Genomic DNA, 5,958 nt, shown 5'->3' with positions numbered 1-5,958 from the left:
TCTTCAGACTCTGCGATTGGCCTGCAGACAAAAAACAAAGTGGCTGGATTTGAGTGCCGCAACGTGTCCTCTTGTGAGCTTATAGTTCTGCTAATTGATTCAACATATTTTAATCTTTGTACATAATGGTCTTTAAAAAATGTAGGAAACAGTTCTCAACATTCTTCTGAAAGCAACAACTATTCTAATGAACAATGAACACATGGTTAATTTATCTCACGTTTTGGACACCAGCAGTGTCTCAGAGTCGGGTGTTTGCAGGTGAAGTCTCTTTTTCAGACAGTGACTGTCTTCGTGACATGCACCTTCCAAATGATGTCCGCTCTGCTTTGCCTCCCCTAACCATTCCCTTTCCCTCCTCCTCCTCCTCCTCCTCCTCCTCCTTCCACTGTACTGCGTGTTGTAATGTACACCTGGCACAGCATTTTCATACAGCATTTGTTTTGAGTTATTCCATGGAAAGGTGTATTTGATCCTCATTATGCAAACTTGGTTGGAAAGGCTCGGGCAACAACGATGTGGCGATAATTTGTTTATCATACCCGTCTAGAGCCTTGCATGCTTACTTGTGCTTTGCCATTTGCTTTTCCTTTATCATTCTTAGAATCAAAATCACAATCATCTTCATTGTCACATCACAGGAAAAGGGTGGGTGAAATTCTTTTGTTTTTTGTGCATAGTTCCCATTGTGTTATTTATTCCAAGAAAACAAGAAAGGGAAGAAGAGAGGTGGTGGGGGGGGGGGGGGGGGGGGGGGTCAACACACACATACACACATACACATACTCTCTTATCTAATTTACAAAGAGGTACAGTATAAGAAGGACCTTTCTCATTCCTTGCTCAGCGTCCTGATGGCCATGCTTCAGCAATCTAGTCCACTTGCCAGAATATGAACCCTGGCATTTTGAGTACCCTAACGTTTTATGTTAGAAATGTTGAGTATGGGTCCCCAGCATCTAGAAACTGCCGGATGCTAACAATTTTCACAATTACGTAGCATGTGATGTGACAAACTAGGGTTTCTTCATGATTCTGAATCCATTCCAAGCACTAGTTTTGCACAAAAAACATTTGTTGGGCTAAAAACGGCCATAGCCGTCATCACAGATGTGATGAGGTCAGCACATTTGGGCTGTGGCTATGTGGCTATGGCCAATGCCCGAGTTCACATTAGACTCTATGGGCTGGAGTAACTTGTAATGTACTACGATGTTGTTGTCCGTATAGGTCCAAAGTTCACGTGTAGAAGATCCTGGGAGGAGATACATTTTAACTGTTTTTCATATACGGTAATTCAAAATGGCGGGTGATCTAAAGGCCAGAGGTCAAAAGTCAGTCAAGAAAGTTGTTCGGCATGAGGAGACACATATGTGTATCAAAGTGTCATTGCCAACGGTCAAACGGTTCATGAGCTATGCACGTTCAAAGTTTGCATTTGAGTGCTATAGCGCCCTTTGGCCAATGGCCATGGGCTTCGCATAGTCACCGTTTGGCATGGCCCTCTACCAGATTCCCGCGTTTCCTGAAAACCGACTGCACGGTTCAGCCAGAACTGCTATTTTTGGTGGAAGAAGAAGAAGGAGGGAAGAAGAAGAAGAAGGAGAAGAAGAAGAAGAAGACCCCAACTTGCCAAATTATGGCACTGTGTTGTACAAATAAACTGACAATCAGAATTATGATGAATGTGACTCCGTGACCCACAAACTGCCATCGTCCACCAATGTTTTGTCAGTGCATCATGTTCAATGCAAATTGGTCCCGCCGACATCAACACGAAGCAGTGTTTATTTTGACAGCAACTTTAGATATTATGCTTTGATATTTTTTTCCTTTATCATTCTTAGAATCAGAATCACAATCATCTTTATTGTCACATCACAGTTTTACAAGTAAAAAGGTGGGTTTTTGTACATAGTTCCAACATTTTTCCAAGGGAAGAAGAGAGGTGGTGGTGGTGGTGGTGGTGGTGGTTTGGGGTTGTGTTGGCATCTCCTTCTTTCAATTTCGTATTTTTGAGCCTTGCACCTAATATTCTCTTCTAATTCGGAGTGTTTCGGGTTGTCTGTTTTTCTTCATGGTCGCATATTATGCCTGATATGAAAATTGCTCAACATATGCAAGTTAGCATCCGGCAGTTTCTAGATGCTGGCGAGTCGCGACCCATACTGAACATTTCTATTTCTAACATAAAACGTTAGGGTAATCAAAATGCCCGAGTTCACTATGGGCTGGCAAGTAAACTAATCTGCCGGCTGTCGTGTGTCGTGTCGTGTGTTCCTTGAACTGGTGATGCTGCTCTTGATACTGCGGTATATGCCCCTTTGCCCTTATACTTCTGTCATGATTAAAGGAGAATTCCATGCTAGAAGGCTTTCTTACCTTTATTTGTAGTTGTTACGTCCACACCAAAGAGGTCCAGGTGTTATTTTGTGCAAAAGTGCATTATTGGCTATTTCCCCTAATATAAGCCCTCACTGGGGGTTAGGTTTTTGTGCTAATTCGCTTATTTCTATCGAAATTAGTAGTAAATTGTGCTGCTTGGGATACTATTTACATTATGACGAGAGGATATATACAAAAACAATTCAATTCAATTCAATTCAATTCAATTCAATTCAATTCAATTCAATTCAATTCAATTCAATTCAATTCAATTCAATTAGGGCTTATGGTAGGGGAAATAGCCAATAATGCGCTTTTGCACAAAATAACACCTGGACCTCTTTGGTGGGGGCGTAACAACTACAAATAAAGGTAATAAAGCCTTCTTTAGCATGGAATTCTCCTTTAATATGCTCTTAGTTTTCTGTTAAATTCTACTTTCCCCACCATTTTTATTTGTGTTATTTATTTTCTAAATCTATGTCTATGTCTATGTTTTATGTTAGGCACTGATTTTCAAATGTTATAATTTTACAGACCCCCAAATTGATACTATATGTATTTGGCCACAGACCCCCATTTGAAAAGTTTTTGTGCCAGGGTCCCCCAGAAGATATGTTTTGAAAAACAAATATATATTAAACAATATTCGTTTTCAAACATTTTAGATATTTAAAAATATATATATAAATAGATATAGAATATAGATATACAATAGAACAAGCTCACTTGTCACGTCGTGTCATGCTGTGAAATTGTGCTATTTTTTAATAGCCAACGTAAGTGGACACAAATGGATAAAGTGGTCAAAAATGATTGTGAGGCTGTGTGCTACTTTTGCTGGGGACCCTCTGGAACCTCCCCAAGGACCCCTGGGGGTCCCTCCCTGGACCCCAACTTTGAGTGCCAATTATGTAAGGCACTTTGAATGGCATTGTTGTTCAAATGTGTTGTACAAATAAACTGACAATCAAATAGTGATGAACGTGGCACTCCGTGACCCACAAACTGCCATCATCCACCAATGTTTTGTCAGTGCTGCATGTTCAATGCAAATTGGTCCCGTCAACTTTCTCACCCTCAATGAAAATAAAACTGAAATCATAATTTTTGACAACCTTTCCACCATATCCTCTAGCTCCCTGGGTGTGCTAAATTCTAACATCCACCCCTTTTCCAGAAATCTCGGTTTTATTTTTGATAAAGATTTTAAATTCAACAAACAAATCAGCTCTTGTCAAAACCAGTTTTTTCCAACTTCGAGTCATTGTCAAAGTCAAATCCTACCTTCCCCCACAACAGCTGGAGATGGTTAACCATTTTTTTATATCTTCTAGAATTGATTATTGCAACTCGATGTATACTGGCATCGACCAGGCTACACTCAGGCGCTTACAACTAGTGCAGAACGCAGCTGCCCACCTTCTCACTGGCACTAAAAAACGGTACCACATCACTCCAGTTCTCGCCTCGCTCCACTGGCTCCCGGTTAAGTTTAGAATTGATATTAAGGTTGTTTTTAAAACACGTCATGACCTCTCACCCTCTCTCTGACTTAATTGTGCCCTATGTCCCACTCAGAGCTCTACGGTCTGCGGACCAGCTCCAGATTGTTAAAGTTGGAGTGACCGTCCCTTTGCGGCTGCGGGCCCCAGGCTCTGGAACGCACTGCCCCTCACCATCAGATCTGCCCATGTCGATCTGTGTTTTTTTAAATCCCTACTCAAAACCCATCTGTTCTCCCTTGCTTTTAATTGCACTTGAGTTCCTTTCTTCATTTTTATCGCTGCTCTTTGTCAATGTATGTTATTGTTTTTATTTCTTGCCTTCGATGTCATGTTGTATTTTTCCTTGTTCAGCACTTTGGTCAGTCTTTGGCTGTTGGAAACGTGCTATATAAATAAAGTTTGATTTGATTTGATTTGTACATCAACACGATTGACCTGAAGCAGTGTTGATTTTGACACCAAATTTTGATTGTAGTTTTTATAGTCATAGTCTCCTGAATAGTTTTCATTTAATTTTAGTTACATTTTAGTCACCTGGAATGTTTTTGTGTTGGTCTACTTTTTAGTCGACTAAATCTACAGTTGATTTGGTCGACTAAAATGTATTTTGGCGGGCCTTGATGAATTTACACATGCTGAAAATAGCCGATCTACAAGCTAACAACGCGTCACATCATTGAATAAGTGTAAAATGACTTATACTGGATCTCTTGTCCACTAGTCCCTTCCTAACATTTTAGTCTAGTTTTTATTTGTTCACGAAATTTAGCATAGCATAGTTTTCATTTAGTTTCCATTTAGTTTTCGTCAGTGAAAAAAGGTTGTTGACGAACAGTTTTTGTCATAGTATTATAGTCGACGAAATCAACACTGACTCGTCTGAGCTGATTTTGTTTATTGTTTTTTATATTATACATTTGTATTGTTTTTATAGGACATAACAGACAGAAACATTCAACAATACAATAAAACAAACAAACAAACAAACAAATACCAGGCTATAATGCATAATAAACCTGATTATAATTAATCTATCAAGATGAGGTATAAGCAACAACAGTTGAGTGGTGTAAAGTAACCAAGTATATTTACTCAAACTGTACTGTTAAGTACACTTTTGAGGTATGCATATGAGTACTTCCAATTTTCAGTACTTTTACTTCTACTCCACTACATCTCAGAGGCAAATGTTATACTTTTACTGCACTACAATTATTTGAAAACTTTAGTTACTGTAGATTCTGATTGTTATTACAAAACTAGCCCCATATGTGCCCTCTCCCTACGCTCATTCTGTAGCTCTCGGAGCTACAGAATGAGCGTAGGGAGAGGGCACATATGGGGCTATTACAAAACATACATGAACCGCTTCAGCCCTACTGTATACTGTATATAGATTTCGGCCATTTGACGATCTACAAGCTCAAAATCCATCGCATCGCGATTCGTGCGACCCCTTTTTGAACTTGTAGATCGGCTATTTTCAAAACATGCATTTATACATTTGAAAACATGTGAAATGGGGCATTGTGCATATTGGGTACTTTCTACTTTTGCTAGGCTACTTTAAGTATAGTTTGATAATTGTGTACTTTGACATAACTTGATCTTTGTCTCTGCACTTGGTCTGGTATTTTCACCCCTCAACACTACAATAAAATCAACTAAATATTGATGATGATAGTTGTAATAAAATATGGCCTCAGCTGCCTGACTCAGTGACTACGTTTAGGAACTTGTGTGTGGAGTGCACGTTTGTTGTAATGGAATGTTTCGTCTAAACTCGAGGCAGAAATACTCACACAATGATGATCCCATTCAATACGTGTAACAAACATTGTATATGTTGATTGAACAAATATAAGCTTATAATGTTTCAGCTCTCTGCGGGCGAAATACCAACACCACCCTACACACAATGACCGTGTTGGTATAGCCCATAGTGACACATCCCACTGTCCAGACGGACGGCCGCGGTGATAGGCTAGATGGTTGTCTATAGCAACACTCACTTTATTAGCTCAACTTTGAGGTATTTTTTACCTGGATTAGACTACAGTTAACT

Source organism: Electrona antarctica, assembly GCF_951216825.1.
Source record: "Electrona antarctica genome assembly, chromosome: 2".
Classification (NCBI taxonomy): Eukaryota; Metazoa; Chordata; class Actinopteri; order Myctophiformes; family Myctophidae; genus Electrona; species Electrona antarctica.
This window is presented reverse-complemented; position numbering follows the sequence as displayed.